The sequence below is a fragment of the Betta splendens genome, chromosome 15, assembly GCF_900634795.4.
Source record: "Betta splendens chromosome 15, fBetSpl5.4, whole genome shotgun sequence".
In the NCBI taxonomy this organism is placed as follows: domain Eukaryota; kingdom Metazoa; phylum Chordata; class Actinopteri; order Anabantiformes; family Osphronemidae; genus Betta; species Betta splendens.
Window position 1 is genome coordinate 9,881,184 of NC_040895.2, and position 24,314 is coordinate 9,905,497.

Here is a 24,314-nt window from a genome sequence, read left to right on the forward strand (position 1 = left end):
CGTGCAGGTCCGACGGGCCGCGACCCGGAGCCGACCGCAGGTGAAAGAGTGAGGGACAGCGTTGGCCGGGTCCGTCACGGGCGTCTCCTCGCCTGCGATCCAATGGGGATCCAGCGAGTGTGACTTTCACGTGTTCCCGCGCAAACGTCCCTGCAGGATTCATTTCAAACAGCTGAATCTCGGGCGCACGAGGAGGCCGGTGCCGAATAAAAAAGTCAGAACGGTTATTACAGCAGGCTGTCGCTGAGATTTTTTTTTTTTTGGTCCAATCGCTGCACATGCTGGCGCTTTCATGCGTGCGAGCCTAAACTCCTCCAATTCACATTGCACTGTTCATCTCTTCCCCATTCCTCAGTTGGCTCCAGGACACAAACATCACGAGGCACTGTCTTGCTGCGCGGCTGCGTCCACCCGTCTGCCGTGGGCTAAGGAAAACTGTCTCACTCTTTGTCTCGTGTGCTTTGAACCTGCCAGGTTCCAGGGGGTCACGGCGCCCCGGCGTTGGGGGGAAAACGGGCTTTTCTGGCACGCTGCGTGAGGTGTTGATGCCACATGTCCGCGCCGTTCTATGAAAAACCCTCTCTTCATTAAAATAGTGTCACTTCATTTTTAGCAATCTAATGATGTGGAAATGAAAAAAAGAATATCCATCTCTTATTTTCCCCCATTCAAACATAATTTGGAGTCTGTCAGATATTTGGGTGCAGATCTCCCGACCCACGCTCCCTATTTTTGTGCTGTTATAGGTGATATTAGGAGAAGATGACAAAAGTGACAGTCACGATTAGATGCTTTCTACAGACAGGGCTTCATTATTGGTTTCAAATCTGATAACAGGAAAATGGCTGAAGCTCGTAGCTATGCAAAGCACTGCAATAAATATTTTATGAGCATAAACACGAAGCATGTGATAATCAGTAAAGAAAAGCAGCCTGGTCCTCGGTTCTCCTCTGGAGAGAAGCATTTTCTCCTCTGCTCCCTGATTAAAGTCTAACATGCATCGGAGGGCTGGAAAACACACATCCTCATCATCTGAAGAATGCAGACGCCTGTTTAAGCAGTTACAGATGCTTATTTGATCGTCACACTTTCTGGCCATGCAGACCATGTGCCATGTGTAAAATGGCAGTAGGATTTTATTGGCAAATGAAATGTGTGTGAAGCGTTCTAATGCACTGTCACCTGCCAAAGTCCTGAGCACTGCAGCAGCTCAGCCGTGCCGCCTCACATAGTGAGGCCTTTTATTCACTTTGGATCGCAGTCAAGTCACTCAGTAGTCACCCTGCATTATGCTCACCCCCATTGTTCAGTACACTTGGAGGCCATTTTAGTTCCAATTCAGTGAAGGAGAGGGCTCGGCTCCACAGCACAGAATCTGTTTGTTTAATCTTACACATGCATTATTCGTCTCTTGCTGTAATAAATATCGTGAATATCTCACCCCCCACCTCCCAAGCCACACTACATCATGTCTTCCTTTCAGAGATTTGACCTCGTGGAAATATCACCCACATGTTTGAGCTTTTGGGTTTTTAGCAGTTTTTCTGTCCATGCCCTCTGATTATTCTTCTGTATTCAACCTCTGGAGGCAGCTGTGTTGAGGAGAACATGCTGGAGAAAGTTGTTAGGGGACGACAAGGTCAACAGAAAAAGCCTGATAGACTGTAAGACCCTGAACACTCACTGTGTAAGAGCCAGTCATCCTCTTCGTCCATGAACTCCAGAACTGCATAATACATTTAGCCTGTTCAGAAAAGAATCCTGCAGCGTGTGGGACAAATACAGTTTACGTTGCAATCAGTTACAAAGTTTTGGGTCAGGTCCAGTCAGTTTTATGAAAAATAAAATGTAATACAATGAATATTTCTTCAGGATTTGCAAGACTGGAAGGTTTAGAAGAAAGGTGAGGAAGTGAGTGAGCAGCACTTTTCAGTGTGTGGCTCAAATATACATATATACAGTAAAGTGTACATTCCTCAAATAACCCAAGTCACTGTATCTGAATATAAAAATTCATGAGGCTCTGGGGTGACGGCTAAGTTCATTTACGCAGCGGCATAAAACCACGAAAACGCTTGGCATGTTCCAAGCTATGCCCAAACCACCTCACGCTGTCACGCAAGGATGCAAACGAGCTCTTTGGAGCCACACAAGCTCTGTTTTGCAAGCATTACAAATTTATGACATAATAAAATATAAGGCCCAGCACATAGGACTCGATAGGTTTTTTATTTTGCATGGAAGGAATAAAATAATAATAAGGATTAGACAGTTATGTTTAATATCACGAAGCAGCACTTACTGCTTTATTAAATGACATCAAACCCAAATGTGCCGGTTAACATCCCACAACAATGAATGGCGCTCGGTTTAGTTGGGCTGAAGCGGTTGAGTTGAACTGGAAGTCATCAGCAGCCCGTTCCAACCCGGCTTGGCCGTGACGGTAACAGTGATAAGCTGCCAGTGGGGAGGATGCAGATCAGCGGCGAACCCTGTTGGTCATTTGACATGGATTTGTGATCTCAGTTTTTAAGGCTCCGTTTCTGCAGCGTGGCAGTCGGGAGGCAGAGTGATGACTCTCCGCGGCCCAGACTGCTCGCCACAGCCTGCCTTGAAGTGGCTGGAAGCTCGGAGACGGAGCGCAACCGAATGTCGACTGGAGGAAATGGAAAAAAAAGCAATGTTCGAAATGTTGACAGGATTCAAGATTTTTAAACTAGACATTGAAAGTATAAAAAGTGACAGATGGCATGAGAACAATTACATAGCAGAATTAACTGGACTAATGCATTTTAGTATAAACTGTGAAGAGGACTGTCCAATAAGTTCACCTAAAGTAGTTACAACCCACTGACACGTCAGCTGCAAATTTCCTCAAACTCTTAATTAGAGCATCAGCACAGACAAACCTCATTAGTTTTGCAGCATTAAGTGACAAGTTCACCTTTTTAACTTCCCCACAATAAATACACATGTAATAAAATGGGACTATAATAATGTTATATTACAGCTGGAGTTGCAATTAGAGTAATGGATTATGTGATGCAGCATCTAACGGAGAGCCCTCACGCCCTGAAGCGAGCGCTTCATGGGTAAACGCCTGCACAGGCGCGAGCAGCTCTCATTCATCCGCTTCCTTCCTCCACCTGCATGAGTTCCTGCTCGGATTCTAAGCAGCGTCTGATGTGTGCGCGTCTGCAGCCACATTCCCACAACTACTTCAAAATTCTGTTTGTGAAGCCACAGGTTTGCCCCCATTCGTGTCTTGAAATAACAATAACGCAAAGTAGCAAATCTGAACCACCGCTATATTTAAAAAGGTTGGGCTGAGGCTGCGTTGCACGGCGGTGAGTAAAATACAAGAACAAGAAGATGCAGTTTGACTCATCAGATCACAGAACAGTTTTCCACTTCACCTCGGCCCATCCCAAACGAGCCTGGGCCCGAAGAACCGCTGACAATCATTATCAGCGGTGCTTCTGGGTCATGTTGTGCCTTCCATTGCACAATTAAGTTTGTTTTTAATGCAGTGCCGCCCGAGGGCCTGCCGATTGCTTTCATTCACAAGATCTCTCTGGAATCTCTTAATCGTTTAATGGAGTTATTCGTCAAAGACGCTGAAATTCTCTCCATTTTTAAATTGAGAGTTTTTCCCGCGGTTGTTGAAGAGCTTCAGCCTCGTCTCATCAGCATTCCCTGTCTTCTGTTCACCTTCGAACATTTCTGAAATGTGCCGCGGATCAGCCGCAACATTAGGACCAGCAAACACCCAGAACAGTAAAATGATGTCCTATGAAGGACTATGAAGAATTAGAAATGAATCCGCCGTAGCTGGAGCACTTTATGGTAAATACCTTTTATTTTCACTGCAGAGAATTTATTTGACGTGTCATCATGTAGCAGGGTGCTGCTGCTGCTGCTGCTGCTGCTGCTGCATTTGCCCTAATGAGGTCCAAGCTGAAGCTGACGCGGTTCTTTGCTGCACCGGCGACTCGTACTCATCACGGAGCATTTCCATGTGTGATTGCTCGCCTTGCATCCGGTCTCTGCTTTGCAATTTATGAGTTAAAGATAAGTGCTTTATAAATCAAAGAGATGGACACCACCGTCCGTCCCTTTGACTTCAAAGAGGTTTCTATATAAATGCAAACACGACAAGTCCCTGTAGATGAAGAAGACTGTCCCATCTCCCTATTACACAAATTCGATTTGTTTATGGCCATTATGTGCATAATTCAGAGCTAACAATCATTTCTGATTCCCTGCCATAAAATGAAAAAATATTCCCACAGTCTCACGCAGGAGGAGAAAAAAAAAAAGAACAGTGTGAACTTGTTTCTGTTTTATCCAACTAGAACCGAGTGTGAAATGAAGGTTGGGTATCTTTGCTTCACAGCAAAAAAAAAAAAAGGAGCAAATCACCTCACTGTAAAATTGGACAACAGCAATAGTGATTCTCATATGACAAATTTGGAGTTCAAAGTCCCTGCGCGTGGGAGCGGCGGCCGCTCTGTTCATCCTTCGAAGACAACGTGAACGTTCACATGAGCCTGCTGCGGCTCTGCCCCGCGGTCCTAAACTAAATGAGGGCCGGTCTGAAGCGCCCGCTGCGGATAAACACTGTCACATGTCTCCAGCATGTCTTTGTGATTCTGAAATAATCTCCCCAACTCTTGTGTGGGCCGGTTTAATGCGGTGAATCTTTTCTTCCGAGCCCCCTGTAATGCGTTGCCAGAGATGTTAATGTGAATTATGCGCCGCTTTCAGCCTCTCAGTTGCATGTTCCTGCGTTTCAACCCAGTTAGTTTTGGCCTGTCACTGGACGGCTATTCCAGCCCACAGAGGAGAGGCATTTGCATAAACATCCACCCACAAAACCTGGCAAATGAGTCTGTCACTCAAAGAAACTGTCTGTGTGGTAAAGTGGAGGCAAAAATCCAGTTGTTGTCTATTTTTTTTTTTTTCTCTTTCTCGAGGGCTTCTGCAGCCGCTCTCGTTGGCTGTCGGTCTCTCTGCACGATACGCCAAGTGGCCTCTTGTAGCTGTAATGGTTGCCGCTTTTAAACTTACATGCTATGCTATGATCCGGGGCAGCGTGAGCATCATTACGCCGTCACCGTTCCCCAGGGTGTTTTACAGTCTCCATGCGGTTAAAAGATCCAGAAAGAAGCCGCGGCAGCTTTACAGTATGTAGGAGTACAGTTCAAATTTAATGTGGAAATTTACTGGACCTTAAGCAGCAAAAACTACTTTTCGAAGAATTTGCTCTGGAAACAATTTATGGTCAAGGTCAACAGAGTACAGGCTCAATAATTGGCATATTTCTGCTTGATTCTCGAACATCGGAGGCACATTGTACTGTACGAATATGTGAGGAGATATTCCAACTTATCCTCCAACAGTTGACCACTACTGTGTCAGGATTAGGTTTCTGGTATATGCAAACAGTGCAACAGTGCAAACATGTAGTTCACTAACAAACTCAACTCCAACAGGCAACCGTTATTCAGTCATTTTCAATCATCTAAATTATAAAAAGGAACTATGGCATATTTTTGCAGTGATTTGTCTTGAGTCGCATAATAAACAAAGTCACTACATTCCTTTTAAGCATCTCATTCACGTGTCTATCTGGCCGCACAGACCTTGTACATTGTCTGCATAGTTATTAGGTGCGTTTGGTGCGAAAGGACAAAACGACACGGCTACAAATGCCTCCGCTCTAATGTGTTGCTCGTGACACAGAGCCTTTGTTCGCATCAAGTGGAAAACGGTATTAAAATTTTAAAATATTATTCTAAAGGCGACGAGTCCTTCACATGGCAGCATTGTTTGTCAGATGCATTGTGGGATATTTCAGCAAAGGCTGCAGCTTTTGAAGCCAGCTGACATTTGCCTGCGCTGGTGGTGCGTTTCCATGGAGCGTTCGCAGTTAGAAGTGTTACATAACATATCATAGATTTTAATGTTATCACTCTGCAACTCTTTTACCAGATTGTTAGCTTCCACATCACCCTGCCATTACCAGCAGACAGAGAAATTACTAGGCTGTGGTACTTTCAATAGCCCCTCACATAATACTGTACGTGCACCAGAAGAAAAACGTCCAGAATAAATAAGAACAGTAAATAATTCATTGGAAATCAAGTCCATATGCATGTGGGATGAATATTTCATCAGGTCCAAACACATGAAGGGTTAATTTACAAATCAGACAATAACAATAACGTTCAGTATTCACATTAGATTTGTGGAGACACAGTCAGACTGTTAAAGTGAAATGTTGTTTACTCCACTTGCAACCGGCACACAGCAGTGATGTCACGTTCACGGCGTGGTTGCCGTGACGCCATTGCTGCACGTCTTAAACCCATCTGCCCGTGATGCTCTCTGGTCCAGTGGCAGTGTGCTGCACCGGCACCGGACACTGCTGTGGCATCGAGCAGGGCTTTCAGAACAATTCCTCAAGACAATTAACATACCGACACAGGCTGCTAAGGCGTTGCTATAGCAACCACCACACAAATCGTAGCGTTAACGCTGCCAAAACACGTTCTCAATCGATCAGGCACCAACAACCTTATGTATGAATGTAACCTTAAATGCAGAAACCCAAATGAGCATGAACTATTATAGTCAGTTTACAGTATCTTGCAGATTTTTTGTATTGCTTTGGTTGTGTAACAATACGAAAATGTTACTAACTGCTAATTTTCGGTTTTCTCGCCAACTACTGAAAGCAAAGGCTGCATCAGTGCGAGCTCCGTAAACACAGTAAAATGAGCAAATAGCACCCCTGCAAATGAAGGGGTCACTTCCGTCCAGCCAACACAGCAGACACCATCAGATGCTTAGATGCTCTCTGCAGTACAGCATTAAAGAGACAGAGCTTCAGAGCAGAAGAGTCATAATGGAACGTGACAGATAAATCAGAAGCACTTGGGAGATGGCTCAGGATTACTACTGTAAACCAATACTGTACCATTAGAGCTACTCAAGACCTCCCAAACCTGTTGTGTTTTAACACAAACTCTGGTAAAAGAGGTTGCGTATCCTCCAACATGTACAGCGCAGCCCCGAACAAGCCACGGCATAATAATGTACAAATATGCAGATGACGTTCTGAGAAAGCGAATCACTCACACGTCTAGTGAGATCGCTTAATTGCTTAACTGAATGTGTAGCACAGGTGGAGAATTACAAACAGTGTGTGATCTCAGGCTTTTAAATATAAATCACACACAGTCCTACATTTTAATTCTTCAATAACAAGCTACTGTAACACAGGCTGGAAATCTGTCGTTTTGTGCGTTCACTGGTTATTGTTCCTACCTTGCATCAGTGAGGTAGGGTAGTTGTTCTAAGGCTGCGTTCAAGACGTGCGATGGGCAGGTTTCCATTTCTGGGTAAAAACAGAAGAACTTTCACCTTATAAGTATTATTTACAGTCAGTAACTGTTTGTGCTGCTACATCAAAGTCTTTACAAAGCTAATGACAGTATATATAAATGTATATTCATAAGGAAATGATAGAAAAAGCCTGAAAATCTACCACCAATTAATGATCTCGCCTTCAACGGTCTATTGGCTGACAGGGTTCATGTGCTGTTGCAACACTACGTACTGTACTGTACTATCAACCCATGATTGGATTATGCAAGAGGTCACCCAAGCATGGCGGCTGTATCCGTTCCTCCCACTGATGACTAGATGTCTAGTTTGGAGTGAGGCAAAGGGTTCATTACTATTAACTGTGGCCATGCTGTTCTCTCAGGAACTGTTAACCGTTATGTCATCTGTGGACCGGCTGCTTGTTTGAATTTATGTATGATTCCACACACTATTGGCACAGGAGGCCAGAAAAGAGCTGTAATAGCAGATTCCTTTTACAGCTGGAAACTCACCTTTTAGAGTTAATGGACTCTGACTTTATTAAAAATTCAATATGTATACGTTCTGCAAATTCCAACATTCTTCTTGAATCTTTTGTGCACTTTGAAATGTTTTATTGACTGTGATACCATCAAGACAAATTATTATTATCATTTTGACAACAAACACAGTCTCTAACAGTAAAATGCAGTAAGTCATGCCATGCTTAGTCATTCAGAGGTCTCTCCACCAATTGTCTAGATTAGTTTGATGAGGTGCTACTGTAGTGTTCCCCCATCCTGGAGAGTGTTACTCTGAGTATAGCTGGCATGTAAATCCTGTGTTCGCTCCTGTAATCTGTTTAGTCTTTGATTTGGTAGATTCAAAGACACCTCTTTGTTTCCAAAAGAAACATTAATAAACCATTTCTACGTGTGAAGCAGTTTTGCAACCCTTTGATTTAGTCTCTTTGAAACACGCACTTATGAAAAGAGGTCATGTGATACACAGCTGCTGTGTGTGTGTGTGTGTGTGTGTGTGTGTGTGTGTGTGTGTGTGTGTGTGTGTGTGTGTTGTGTCAAGCTAATGAATACAGATCAAATGGCACCGAAGTGATAATGTACACAATAACTGCCTTGTGATTCCCAACACTTCTGAGCTATTAAACACATGTAATGTACTTTTAAATGTGTTCCAAATGTAGAACACATCTGAAATCCTACTGAATCTAGGTTAGTGACAGACCTTTTAATACAGTGCATCTAATGCCATCTATATGGAAACAAACCAAAACACAGTGAAGACAGAACAATTTGTAAAGATATTTGTTTGCTGTGCTCATAGTTGTTACCTAAAAATACATCTATGCTTTTCTTTCATTTCTTGTAACGATCAGCCATCTCAGCATCAGAGCCTGACTCTCCAGCTACAGCACGTTTTAGAGATAAAACCTACAATAATATCAGACGAGCACAAGCTGAAAGTCGAACCTTCACCACACTTATTTTTAATCTGGACGGATTCAACAACATCTGCGTGTCTCGTTCAAAGTCTGCGGCTCTGCTTTGCTCCGAAATGCAGCAGTGCAGGGATGATGGCTGGAGGCCATTACTTGGTGCTCATCACTGTGCGTCAGCTGGTCATGTGGTCACTCACTCATGCACAAAAGCCTTATTTTGCACAGCTAATATGTACAAATCTGCTTAAGTTGTCTGGAATCTATGCAATACATGCATAAAAATAAGCTCCTCAATAGAGTTACATAAAATAAATAAATGAATGTTTATGAGCAAAATATTTTGATTTACTGATTATAAATGTATTTATTCAAGCATCTATATTTGATGCATTTCTATTTGTGATACAGGCACACAGGGGATGCTGTGCTGCAGGGTAATAATAAAGTAAAATCATAATGGTTTATTGATTTCTTCCTTTCCAATTTGTTTTTGCATTGACAGACAGATTGGTAATGCAGCAACAACCATTAAACATCTTTCTATAAATTCAAGTTGATTTGTAGTCAGTTTTATGGCAATTTAGACATCTTATCAGGACTAAATACTGTTTTGGTGAAGCGCAGGGGAAAAGTGGGGAAAAATACTTCCCAACATCGCAGAAGCAACATCCAACTAGACTTTCATTAGTCTAGTAAATTACACAAGAGTAAAACTTCAATCCTACAAACGCACGGCATCGACTTGGAATAGTAATATTGAAGAAAGCCACGTGTGTGTGTGTGTGTGTGTCTGAGGATAGGGTATCCATGGAAACCATTGCTACGAATGGTTCATGCATTGGGAGCCAGTGGTGACACACTGTACTTTAGTCATTGTTCAGTCTGAAGGATCTATATGTGGCTCGGGTTCGTACTGTACAAGCAGGGCTGTGACTGGTCACTTTGCTGTCTAGAGGAGGAAACTCACCTTGTCACCAACATACTATACAGCATTTGATTCATAACAATTACAATTATTGGCATAATGTAAAGGTTTGTTGTGAAATGTCATTTGTGTCAGCTTCACTGCGCTCCTTCACTGTGGGATTGTCATCAACAGCATCTGACTAATAATTTTACAGAGGAAGTAGCTTCAGATGTAAAAGACTCCCTCTTTTGTCTTAAAATAGTTGTAATCATTATATAAATATGAGATCAAGGTTATTTATATCCTGTTAGACTCTTTTCAGTAAACCGACGTTCACATTTTGTATTATACAAAATACAAAATGTACTGTATTACACAAAATGTAATTTAATTAAAAGACTATAATCGACTTAATAATTCTATCTGTCTGTATTTACAGGATCTTAAACACTGACTATTATCTATAGATGAGAGAGTAAGTTTTGCTCAGTGAGTCACTCAGTCACAATCCAGTTAGAACACAATATGCTTTTGTCGTCCTATCCTCCTCCCATCCAATGTCAACCATTGCAAACAATGAATGTCGGAATGTCTGAATTTATTTATTTCTATCTCTACAGTGAGGTTTTGGTCTGTTCCAGTACATGATGTAGCTGCAGACACTTACATACATAAGATCTGTATCACTGTGACTTATCCCAGTGTGGATCACATTGATGTTTGGATGTAACCCAATTAGTCATACTTGATTCTTGCACAGCAGCGGAGGCAAATTAGGTGCAGGGCTGCAAAATAATCCGGCAGCAGGTTAGTGACGTCTGTTCTATTTGGATCAGGCGTTTCCTACAGTGTGAGGAGCATCTTTCTTTTATTGCTTTTAACAATGTAAGGCATGTTGTGGACAGCACAGATGGACTATGAAAAGTACATTGAGCAGCTGAAATTAATTTTAGAATATTTCTTCGTCCTCGGTGCCCCTCCAGTTGGTGGTGCCCAGGGCGACCCAGCTCATCTAAGCCTGAGATGACACTGTACATATTTTAGAGCAACAACAGTGCCGTAATAAAAACCAATGCTGCCTCTGTGTTGAACAGCAAAGGTGACCTTGTTGTAATGTCAAAACAATTGTGATATGAACAGTTATCTTTGTTTTCCGCTCATGTAAGACCACAGCAAATGTCAGACTTGACTGCATGTACTGTAGTGAAAATACAATGGAGGAGAGAAAACAAAAGCAAATCTCTTTGACAACATAAGCTTTTTGTTCATGCTTTAAGTCTGTTTTTTTCATAAAGGGAAACTTGTGCACTGTAGCACATATTTGTGTAACATATTTGAGCCAATGATGGGGAGACATTACACTAACACACCCAGAGATTGGCCAAGGCTTAATTTGAAGAAGATGCAGACGAATTCAGACACTAGTACCTGTAGAGATGTGTTACACACCTACAAACATATACGATAATACTGCAAGTATTACAAATAATTCGAAAGCATCAATAATTTACAAATTTCCATAAAGTGTTTGCATTATGAATATCTTTGAGTCTCTTTTTAAAGCAATTTAATTTGAGTGTCGTTTCAATTTATTGACTACAAGTGCCCATTCACAGCTAAAGGTACGGTACAGTACAGTATGTGGCCATAGACTAGAAACATGTATTTTACGACTCTACAAGGACTGCTGCTGCAGGGCCACTGAGCAGGGATGGAGGCGTGTCAGCTGTCTTTACGTACCGCCACCCGGAACCTCTCTGTGCTTCACTCCGTGAGCACATTTATATGAAAATGCCCCTACCCCTCTGTGCTCACGCAGCCATCTGAGGCTATCATTTTGCAGGTGCCGCGGAGCCCTGAGATCCTGCTCTCTCTCAGAGCGCCGCTCCTCAGACCGCCGTGCCTACCCATCAGCTCAGCGGTGGCCAAAGCTCCACTGTTGTGATGTTGTCTCAACAGTTACTGAAGTGCAATAATTGCAGTTTTCTTCTCTAATGCGAGGTGACAATTAGGACGTGAAAGAAGAGGATTAGCAGCAAGAACGAGAGAACGCTTCACTGCCGTTTGGCACAGTTAACACTGAAATCCGGCAAAGATCTACAAATTTTGTACATACTGCTCTTTTTTGGGTTTAAGACTTCATTTAGATATGATTTGACTTTAGAAAGGGTGTGGCTGCAGACTCTGTAGTTTATGAGCTGAGCAGGCTGATGAGTTACAGAGAGCATCGTAGGTCAGGGTCCGTGGGTGGACGGCCTCATGGGTCATTCTAATGTCGGCACTTATCACAGCAGCTCATTTCAAGCTCAAGTCTTTGCATCTGTGGGGCCTCATTCTACTTACACAGATCAGTTTCCTTCCACCATTCCTTAGTGTTTAGTCCATAATGTGAATTTCACCCCCCATTGGCCATTATAGTGTGTAACCTCCAGTCTGTTGTTGCACTTCTTATAATTTGCACACTTCTCAACTTGCTGATTGGAAGTGTCTTTCTCTGAGCGATACTGGCTGTGACGTATGTCGCTGGCACAGCAGTAAAGAGTGGACGAGGGATGGTAATGAGCTACAGATTATTCATGGATGCCTACCTGCACGGCACCGCTCGTGGTTAAAGGAAGGAACACACACTCGAGACACAAGTGAATCAATAAAATGTTTAAAGGCCCTGAAAACCCATTTGCTCAGTCTGTTGAGCTGGGTTCTTTACATAAACATGAGACTTTCCGGCAACGTTGAAAATGTTCCGTTTGTTTGGCCTTTGAGAATTCTTTTTGTTTCTGTCCTAGTGTTTTGTCTGGATCCTTCTCACCAGTTTGACGTGTGTGGGCTGCGCTAAAAAAAAAGAAGAAAAAGTGATGTCACACACATTCATGCAGTGTTTAAATGTGCACCTTGTAGCTATATATTCAGTATGCTGCTTAGCGGATGAAACAAACAGGGTGTGCTCAGTGCTGTCATTAGTCACTGCAATGTAGAGTCACACACAAAGACTAAACCTTACACACACACACACACACACACACACACACACACACACACACACACACACACACACACACACACACACACACACACACACACACACACACACACACACACACACTATTGTGAAGATTAGACCAAGACCTGCAGGATCAAGAACATTTAACACCAAGGACACGCAGAGGATTATAATGAAGACAAATGCCACATGTCTGTTATTTGGCTAGATGCTCATTTTATACTGATTTGTGTATTAGTCTGTGTTAAAGGCCAACCAAATACTGCAACAGTAAATTATAGTCATTAGTGTTCAAATGGATGGTAAAACCAGCTAACTTCTTACAAGGTACAATGGCTTGCCACATGCAAACAGCTGCGCACAGGCTAATGTTGTCAAGTATCCACGGGCTGAATTTTCCCCACACTTGCCTTCCTATTGCCTGCACTTGCTGAGGTAATATTGTGATTAAATTACATCAGAAATTTTCCCCAGGGTTTCGGCAAGCTCAGTGGACCGTCCTCGGATGTATTTGACAATTCAGATATTGAGCCAGGAGTTGTTTTGACAAAGCGGGCGAGCAGGAGTGTGCGCGGTGCGGGGCGGATCATTATCAAAGCGGCGACGCCCCCGAACGCACGAGAACATGGACGTGGCGTTCAGGAAGGCGCAGACATTCTCAGTCAGCTGCTTCAGGCGTCACAGGTCTCAGTCTGGAGTGTCTGACAACAGTACAGTATATATGTAAGCGTTGCATCATGGCTGAGAGTAGAGGGAAGTCTCACACTAACGACTCATTAAATGACTCACCTTAATAAACATAAAGGTGACTATTTTGGATTTTTAGTAGAATTTAGTGGTTTAGTTTGGTGATTTATACCTAGTATATGGTCTGCTTTCAGGCCACACGTGTTCACAGGTGTTTTTTTTTTGCCCTTGAGGGGAAAACACATTTAGATGTGTGCCCAGTGTTTTCTTTGTGCCTGTCCTACAAATGTCCTCCATCAATTTCTTTTTTTTTTTCCTTTCGTCTGAGAAACCATTGATTGATTGGCCTCGTGGCATTTTTGGACATTAACAGTGAAACAGCAAATGTGATCGCAGAGGGAGTGTTGGTTTGTGTCCATTCTTGCAGCGTGTCAGGTGTGTAACTCCGAGCCTGACTGAATTCCCAGATGGACTGAAGCCATCAGCGCCGGCCAGACAAATGAAACTGAAACAGGCAATGAGATTTCTGCAGGAGTGTGCCTTTCACGGCAAAGCGGTATCGGTGAACTTCGTGTGAAAGAGATATTTGGTCTAGACAGTGTCTCCCTGCTTTTAATGCACAAAGGCGAGGCTTTGTTTAGTAGGCCCCTCACGTCGTGGGGTAGGGCAAAGCCTGTCAAACAGAGACTGTCAGAATACCTCCTGTGTTTAACAAAAAGAGGAGCAGGCCGATCCCATTTAATTATTCAAGACATCGGACTGGCAATGAAAAAGGAGCGATGCCACCCATCAGATAATGTCAGTATGCTGGAGCGCACTGCCACGCACCCACACAAAGCTGCCACTACCTCTTTATGTTAGCAGTGCTAGCGTTTTTCATGAGGTGTTTACTCATGTAAAGTGTTAAACATGTATTTAACTTGAACACTCTGTTTATCCAGGCACAGGCCAAGTTGTTTGAACAGCTGTAAATACAACAAATGCTGTCATAAAAGGGAGTAATAATAATAATAATAATTACAGTGGGGTGGTTAGGTCAGTGCAGTAGGTGTGAATGAACATGTGTTGGATGTCTGTTTCTCTGGGACAGCCCTTAAGGATGCTTGAGGATGAATGGTACCTAATTGGAACCACCACTTTATTCCTATTAAAAAACAGTCGAGAGCCCCTTGGGAACTAGTCACAATGCAGTAATTAAATTGTTGCAAAACCTACTAATCACCCAGACATGACAAATTACCTGATTGGCTAAAAGAGGAAGACTCACTCAGAAGCCTTTAAAAGCAAACATCTCTGCATTGCTCTTTAGCAAATGCAACCACATTTTAATTTTAACTGATTAATTTTAAAACTAGTTTCAAAATAAAAAAAGTTACATGCCGTACCCTTAGTTTGAAATAGGCCTGGCACTGAAAATGTTTTAGATAAATCTTCCTAAGAATGCTGCTTCTGTCTGATTTCGATGCATTTCTATTATGTTTAAAATCCACAAAACCATAACAAAGTATCAGCCTGACCTGAAGTCAGACAGTTTTTAAAAAAATCTTAAATGGATTTTTCTTGCTCAGTAAATTACAGCACTGTATGTCCAGAACTAACTCGACTTAAAAGAATAACTTGCACTTAAAGGTTGACAGCACCAGACTGAATTTCCAAACGAAAGCATGCTATCTTGTGGGATTTAGTGTATTACGTTATCTCCTCGTTAACTCGTGTAACATATGTCCCGGAGCTGGATCGCAGTGTCTGTCATGCCATTGTTGTACTGGTTCTGACCGTCTCTTGGCTCATTTAGCAATTGATAGATTCAACTGTAATAGACGAGAGCAAAGAAAGGTTTGCCCCTTTAAAGTCTGCCCTGCAATACTGAGGGACTGGGAAAGAAAACAAGATCAAAGACCGAAATTATAAAGCCACATATTTAAACACTCGTACCCGAAAGCACATTAATAATGTAAAATAACGATGAAAACCGACCTCAAACGTTGCAGCATTTCTTTTCTTTAGTGATAAATTCTGTTTTGAAAATGTCCACATTATGACAACGCAGACACAACACAGCTGACAATGTACATATGATGAAATTTCCTCTTCCACCCATGATGATTGGATTACAGTTGGCTGGCTCTTTAAGGTCTAGTCATTTCTGTGTTGTTTAATTGTTCCATTAATTTTGGAAAACCACCATTCTGCTGTACAGTATATGATTTTAAAATATTATGAATATTAGCTTATTGGCAAAGAAGGAATTTCATTGTACCTGGTTTGAGATGCCAGAGTTGGAGGTTAAACAGATATGAACAACATTAACATTTACAAAGAGCATTGCTGTGTATGTTTGAAACAACTTTAAAGCTACAAGAAGAGCTTAAAGATTTACAATCCATCCAAGACGCCCCGTGGCACGTTATATTTTGCTATTTTCATAAACATGTCCTATTATTAGTCTGCCCCCCAGCACTTGTGACATCAGTCTGACTGCAGCAGCCTCCCTTCATGTCTTGGCTTCGCCTATTACACTGTGTCTGACTCACCAGTGGACTGTGCCTCCCAGCTGGCCATAGGCTGACACTCTTCCACCTCATTACCAGGAAGGCCAGTGAATGAGGTGAACGCGCCTCCTAGTCTAGTTAGAGGTTGGCACATGGGGATGTACAATACCTTATGTAACTCACCTTAGAAGACAACTGAAGAAACAGATATAATAGAGCAGGAAGGAAGGTTCTGTGCAGCTGTGAGACATCTTTAGAAATTCTGTAGCTGCTCGCTCAGGAGTGCATGTGTTTCCACTTTTCAGTATGGCTCTTGCAGAACACTGATTTTGGCTTATATTGACCGAAGTAAAAAGTCAGAGTCACATGTTTTCATTTTTTATACTCCTAACATTGTTTCAATAAACCCTTTTTAAAAATTTTGAACCAGATGTGATGCTTTTGCACCATCTCAGAATACTGTAGGAAGGAATCTGTGACTCCTGCAACATTTAACCAGTAATTTGATTTAACCAGTAAAAGCGATTTCCAGCATTCTAATGCATTCTGCTGTTTGTTTTGGACTGCAAGCCTGTTGTGTGTACAGCCAGTGTTATAGCTCATTTACCTCATAATAATAAACAAAAACACATTATATTATGTTTTTCCTCTTATCAGAACATTAATTGTGTTTTGAAATACAGTAATGATGTGTTGTAGTGTAATTCCGGCTCAGTGAGCTATGAGGAAAATATGTTAGCAGCAAAGTAAACTCAAACCGCAGATGCAGGTTCACATTTGTATGTGGCTCACGGCTACTGTATAGTCGTCTGCTGGACTCCACTATGCTTCACCTGTCAAGTCTTTTTAAAGGGCAATCTCCATTATTAGTTAGGTTGTTTAGCGCAAAAGCATAAGGTCACCTTTGTTGCTTTCAGGGGCCACGTCAAAGCTGCAATTTGAGATTCTGCTAAAGAGACTTAATTATAGATGGGCTGAGGTGAACATTTATCATATTTTACACCTAATATTATGACATATTTGTCAGAGCATTAATTTAGATTAATGGCAATGGGGAGGGTTTGGGGTGATCTGCAAAGCCCTTGACAGCTCATCCCTTCAGACTCAGATGGTTTTAATGAAGGTGGTCGGTACAGTAGGCAAATTAAACCTCGAGATGTAAAATGTATCTTACTCATCGTGCACCTACATTCTGCTGAAAAAGAAATGGGCAATGTAAAAACGATCTCCCAAACCTCTGTCCTTGTACAGTAGGTGCAGCATGTGTGCAGAATTAAGAAGGAGCAGGTGCAGGAACACTGTTCTTAGATAAGAATAGATAAAAAGAAAAAAAAATAGGTTAGCTAACAGGGGAACTCTGACCTCAGATAGGATCAGTGAACTTTATGCTCATCCTCGTTTTAAATAATCACAGTTAAAACCAGCACTTTCTATCGTCAGCCAAACACACTGCGCCCACTTGAATGGCCCCTGAAATGCAAAAGAGGACACTCATGAAGCACCTGTGTCATTGAGCGTTTAGTCAGACAGGTGTGTGAGCACTAGTTAGACGCTGTCTCTCGACTATCACCTGAGCTTTGGCATCGCAGCGCAGCCAAGAATGCCTGCATTATTCAAATGAATTTCGCGTCTCGGTTATCTGTCATGCAGATGGCTGTCAAACGCTATAAAAAGGTGGGTGGTACTGTCATGGGCTTCCCGCCTGCTGCTGAACCCAAATGAACTTGACACATAGGCAGGGGCCCATAAACATAGGATGGATATTGGCTGGGTAGGAGCGAGTGCTTTCTGGACATTTACATCCTCTACAGCCCACTTTCACACGCTTTATGGGACAGCTGTGCACTTTAAAACACTTTAAAATATTGCATGAGTCAGAATTTTTAGGACCAGCAGCCCGGTAGTAACACGTTGTATTTTGTGTTGAAACATTTATTTAAAAAAAATTGTTGGGGAGATTTTAAAAAGTTGGGTTCGAAAAACTTTTAGACAGCTTGCTGCTGAATATTGCTTAAATTTGCAACTTTTAATGGAATTCAATAAGGCAACAGTCAAAAATATCTAACAAAGAGTCTCATCTGTCTTTCTGTTTGCACATATTGACCAATGGCTGCCTCCTTTAAGGTCTCAGTGAGTCCATATCCTTCATTTAGAACCCACTAACAATTAAACCCTATCTGCTTTTGCTTGTATCTTATAGTGACGTTGTCCTTATTCCAAGCTAAACAAATACTTCACATTATCCAAAATCTCTTCCCGCGTTTGTCTTTGGGTCCTGTCCTGCTCACTTGTTTTAAAACTCGGCAAAGGATTTATTGCCCTAACCACCACTACTAGCCAGCTGCTTTACATTCAAGCCGCATCAGCTTAGCAGTCTCAATATTGCTTCTAAACGAGCCAAGTTCTCATTAAAGGAATTTCAAACACCCCACTTAGACTTGATCTGCTGTCTACGCTGCTATTGCTTTGTCCTTTAACGAAGCATAGCCAGGAAGAACCGAGGCGGTCAGGAAGTCCAGATTCTCCTCACCCTGCCTTAAATATGGCCAGACTGGTATGAACGGTGGTTCACTTGGTTGCTTAGTAACAAGGAGCTGGGCAAGTTGTCCCCCCCCACAGCCTTCTCTGCTTTTTTAGATTTAATTATAAAGCCACTTCATACACTATGTGATACGCAGCTCATTTTGATGCATTTATTATGAAGCCAGCTCAAAACACAAACAAAGTAGAGATCTGCCTCTTCTGTGACCCAGAAGGTTGAATTCACTTTACAGTGTTAAGTACTTGATGCAATTTACTCTGCCAGGTTTTTGAGAAGTAGAAACAGAGTTGCTGGTTTGGTAGCTGACGTTAATAAACACAGTCGTTTACCAGGGCAGAAACTAAATGTAGCAGACATCAGAGCACTGAACCCCACTGAGTTAGCAAACAAAAGTCTTCTTGTTCTAACTCCAGAAGCTGCACTTTGTGCTGCTCGTGGCACTGCAGAGGCCTTTGCCCTCCCCTCACCCGCTGCTGAATAGATAGAAGGCGTGACTCTAGTGGCATTGGATGCGGGGTGGGGGTGGGCGAGTGCAAAGGCGTCACGTAAGCACAGATGGATTGGAACATCCGAAGTGACTCGTGCATGCTCTTTTTCACCTGAGTTTTGATCGATTGTGCTGATGAATGTAGTATGCCCACAGCTCCTCATTACCAGCTAAATGCTACTGAAGCATAAACAAGTACCTACTTCATAATAAGCCAACTGCAGCCACACTGTGCTTTGAAGTAAATACATTCAAAATTTAAAGATGTATCAAATAAAATATATAATAAATTCAGTAACTCAGTATGTCACCCCCTAACATCTGTTAATATTTACTATATACAAATGTATAATCAGAAAATGAGTGCTCGGTTCAGATTTTTGGAGTTCCATAAGAAAATGAAATGGTTGAAAGTGGTCACGTCATCATGAAGGGACCAAGTGTAAAGCTACTATTCTTATTTTACTTGCATATACAGTATATTAAACAGGCATATAAAAATGTACCTGGTGGTTTTCACAATAGCGGGCACTTAATTTGGCCGTGGAACATGTTTTATATATAGTTGTACATGCAAATCACTGGATGGAACCCCTTGACTTATAAAAAAAGAAAAAAAGAAGTGCATTAGACTTTTATGAAAGCCTCCTGTTGTCCACAGTACATTACAATCAAAGGTTTACTGCATTGTTTAAGAGGAAAGTAGGGATGCTATTAATAAAGCACCTCTAAAGTAGAAAAAAGAACGGTCAGAGAATGAATAAAATGGAACTGGAGGGGTAAAGCTGCAGCCACAAATTATTGAGCAGCTGGCTATTGCAGGGAAAAGATAATGAGAGAAAATCTCCCACTGATTTGTGCTCCTGTGAGATCCCCTTTGGAAGTTACTTCCGCTGCATGTGACACTTGCAGAAGCTGTGACAAAGTAGGCGTCTCTGCTAGGTGGTGCTGTAGGAAGTAGTTTACCCAAGCAAGGGGTCCTAGCTAATCGTAAGTTGATCACGGAGGAGGTCAGTCAATGCAGTCTCCGAAGCAAACGCTGGCCGAGACATGAAAACACGGAGAAACAAGAACGCCTCATTTGCAATGAATTATTGAGTGTATAATATAATGAATCCTGTCTCCTGTCTCTGCAGGGTGCCTAGAGACACTGGAACTGCTGATTGCACTTCAAATGAATGTATTGCATTTTACATTAACCTATAAATATAGTCATGGAAAATGTGTCTGGGCTCATTAGTTTTAGCTATTTACATGGCTGTTTATTTGAAAAGAAACTACACATATACTACTGTATATATTCATATAATGCCTTTCCCTGCAGGAATTGTTAAACACACAAACACAATGATTTCTATATGATCATTTTATTGGCAATGCAGTGTTTGTGTAAATTGTTTGGTTTTAGTTCAATGTTCAAGAAAGATTTTGTATTGGATGTAAGGTAAACTAACCTCCACTTACTGTAGTATTACCCTTGCTTGGTGCCCCACCAGTTATAGCAATCTTCCCTTTATGCTTAGTTGGTGCTGATGAAGAATCTTTGGAAAAGAAAGGATAAATGTTATTTATTACGATTGATTTATCTCCAAATAATTGAGTTTAGTCAACAAAATTCACAGCACAGATGTTACATGTGTTTATCAGTTGATAGATTAGTCGGCCTACGTGCCACTGCTGTCTGCCTCCAGAACGCCACTGGAAATAACCAGCGGGAAACACTAATTGTTGCCAAGAAAAATTGCTAAGATAACGCTAAGTGAAAATACGTTGCCATTAATGGGAGTAATCACAACAAGCGATAACATTATGATCAGTCCTTTTATTAATATGAATTGTTGTATTGTAACTGACTATTGCCTGTTATAGCTGGTTTTCTTTAAGCAGCATGTAGTATTTTATATTGTGGTATTATAGTACTCTACTAGTAAGTACACACAAAGCTATAGAGTTTAGTATATGCTGCTAAGAGTGCTAATATGTGGAATATATAAATGTCACCAGACAGTGCATTATAGTCAAACTATTACTGTTGTACCTTCCTTGAGTCTTGAAAGGTTAACCAGACATGTACAGCAGCTAAAAAGAGATACAGTACATCTATTAGTGCTATCGGACGCCAAATGAGAAAATCCAGTATGATTAAACCCATGTGCCGTGTGGTGGGATGCTGGCTGGTTGGTTGGAACTTATGATTTGGTCTGGAAATGAAGATTGTAGTGAACAGGAGCTGCGTGGGAGCAGCTGGACCCGTTCTACCGATCCTCGCATAAAAGGCCTGTGAGAATAGGCTAGCTTAGCATTTTTTCTGTTTGGGCTAGGCTGCAGTCCTCTGAAGCCTGTCTGTGGTGCACACTGTTTTCATATTTACATAACCTATACTTTCAAAATATGGCTAAAGTTGTTAAGCACTCAAAATGAAATAGCATTATGGTAAAAGTATCAATACACAGTACTGAAAAATAACACTATTTTACCTACTGTTTTACTTTATTATACCTTCTTATAATAATAATAGATCAATGAATGAAACACTGAGAAAAATTGGTTAAGACAAATGTTTTCCAGATCACTTTAAAAAGATGTCAGGTCTCTCTCTCTCTCTATTACTGAGGCGAAGGCAGGGCTAGCAAACGACCTTCCCTCCTCTTAAGGCGACTGCCTCCCTTGATGCTGCCCTGTTTTATTTGGATCAGAGTGCTGTCAATCTCGCTCAGTGCATCTGCATTCTAAACGTAGGAAAATGTTGCTTGTTTTGCGAGAAACCAATAAATGTGAGGTACGAGCACAACGATCTGCTGGACAGTCAGTCAATCAGTGAGTCTGTGATGTGACACTTACGCGTAACCCCAGATGACGCTCGCTCACATCATATTGATTGATGCGTTCATGCAGTCTTGCTAATGTATGAGATTTTAGAAATCAGCTAAAAAGGGACAGGGGCATGCATTAGGACACTAAAGGTCATTGTTATTGAGGTTATTGACGCAGTAACATATTTCAAACAATTGTTCCTCTGCAAACAATCTCTAAAATTGAAATGTCAAAACCTAGGGAACATCAGAGAGAGTACATGTTTGTTCAAAACACAAGAGCAAAATCCTAAAATAGTCCTTCAGAACACAAGACAAGAGAATGTCAAACAAGCAGCTGCAACAGATGAATTTTTCGAATATTGCTGCCAATTATCTTACCTCTAATGGACTAAAGAAGTCACTTAATAGTTGCCTCAGCACCACAGTATTATAATAATAGGGCAGGATACCGTTTATATCTGGGAGAGTGATGGGCCTATTAAAATGGTTTGAAGGTGGCTGTACTGTATAACCACAACTAAAGCAGCAGTTGATGGTGATATTGTTAATCAGCAGAATGCAGTGGTATGACACATTACATAACCACAGTTCTCCAGAACAGACCAGAGTCCAACTAACTGTGTGAGGCTTAGTCACTCAGCGCTAAGAAGTTGCTACATTCTTTTTGATTTTGTTTGTTGCTCCCCCATATGATACACAATGTGTGAGCTGGTAAGAAGGAAATTCATTTTATTTAATTTTTTTAAATATATGACTAGACCATCCACAGTGGGCAGCATTAGACATCCCACATACTGTATGCTACAGTCCAGTATGAGAATAGAATTTCATGTGATACTGAATTTTCTATGTCTGGGCTACTGTTAATTTATAATGCAGTGTTCCTTATTATGTATTCAGCATGAATAGTAAATTTGGCATCACATTCAGGTGGCTGCAGCAACATCACATTGTAAAAGAAATGGGAATATTGCACACCATGTACCAACTAATCCATACAGATTTATCTTCAGCTGCAAAATACATACATTGCTTTATTTGTAATTGGAAAAGGAGGTGACAAACATAACAAATCACTTTGTAGATAATTTAACACCACCAACTGTGAATGTGCAAATGTATCTTTGGCATTTTGTCTAAAAAGAGAGTTTACTTCAAATCCAGTAGTACAGTACTGTACATGCACTAGCTGTTCTTTTAACACTAGACTGAAGAAGGCATTGCATCTCAAGTAACTTCAAATTAAATGTTAGTAAGTAAAATGTTGACTTTACGCAGACTTTACTATATTATTTATGTGTGGACTGTGTTTATGAAGGAAGATAGTAACGCCATTGCATTGTTGTCTGCAGTATTCAGTAAATACAAGAATAGTCTAATGTGCCCCCTGATTACCCTCTATTTTTATATCATCTTATGTCCACAGAGATTCAATTACTGGCAGAATGTAGTTGATTTATTTGAACATTCAGTGCTGCCCAATTTGAAATCAGGAGGAATACTTAAAAAAATGCATTCATCAGTGCCTTTTTATACCATAATGAGGTGAAAGAATAGTCAAGACTAAAATGGTTCCTTCGCCCATTTGGTGTACTCTCCCTTACTAATGTCTAACTCGCTCTGTGTGTGGAGGAAAATGCAGTTATTGATGTCCTTGAACTTTTGCCTAGTTTAATAAATTCTAATTAGATGAGCACAAGAGAGTGCATGAAAAGACAGATTTTCCCTTTGCTGATTACAGTAGGGAGACAAAAATATATGCATGGGGCTACATTTGTTGCATTGAAAAGCTCATTAAGGCTGATCTTACGGAAGTGCAAAGGAAATGGAAGGAAATGGCTTTGTCATTCAGGCTCACAAACACACTTTGTAATTTTCTGTGAGAAACAGAAAAAGCAAGTTGTTGATATGAGGAAATGTTGAACACTGAATAATACATACATATTGATTTTTTAATGCATGCACACAGCCATCTTCATTCATCATGAGTGGGAAGTTATTCCAAGCACTATCAGGAAGGTAAATACAGTGAGTCATTTTGTCGCACTCATCCATATCCCAATAAACTGGGGAGACATTATACAGTATAGAAGACTTGCCAGAGGCGTGACAGATTATTCCCTGAAAATTAACCACTTCACCTGGTTCCATGAGTGCATTGAAAAAAGGAAAATGTTTTAAAATGACCTCCTTTTTAAGCCTTACAGCACTTTTGCTGAGAGGGAGAAGACCTGAGAGCTTTGACTGCGTATCAGACAGGTACACCGACAATAACACGAACTTGCCAACAATAGGTCAGACAGGCTATTCAGCCAAAGCTATTTGGGGGCCCGGGTGTCATGGGCCTTTAAAACTCCAGGTTTCTCTGCAGTGAGTGTGTCGCCAGCTCCTTATTTCAGTGCTCTGCAGGGCACAGCTGAATGGACAGCAGCCATTGTGTGCCCAGATAATGCACTTCAATCATCCTTAATGTCATCATAGCCAAAAAGGCTCGGGAGCTAAGTTGAAGGAGCACTATTTTCTATGTTTAGAAAAAAGGACTTTAATAAGAG

At 41.4% G+C, this 24,314-nt stretch overlaps 2 protein-coding genes across 21 annotated transcripts in view; one reads left to right on the top strand and one right to left on the bottom strand.

Annotated features, from left to right (window-relative positions):
• eys (eyes shut homolog) overlaps positions 1 to 24,314 on the bottom strand; it is a 183,533-nt gene that overhangs the window by 144,119 nt on the left and 15,100 nt on the right. For 3 of the 6 annotated variants that reach the window (XM_029175210.3, XM_055502291.1, XM_055502294.1), the window contains 2 exons: positions 20,401 to 20,487; positions 7,333 to 7,402 (listed from right to left, as the gene is read on the bottom strand). The gene's annotated coding sequence lies outside the window, so the exon portion shown is untranslated. The remainder of the gene's footprint in view (positions 1 to 7,332; positions 7,403 to 20,400; positions 20,488 to 24,314) is intronic. The other 3 variants (XM_055502292.1, XM_055502295.1, XM_055502293.1) reach the window with 2 other exon arrangements.
• adgrb3 (adhesion G protein-coupled receptor B3) overlaps positions 1 to 24,314 on the top strand; it is an 89,354-nt gene that overhangs the window by 5,740 nt on the left and 59,300 nt on the right. The gene's annotated exons all lie outside the window — the stretch shown is intronic.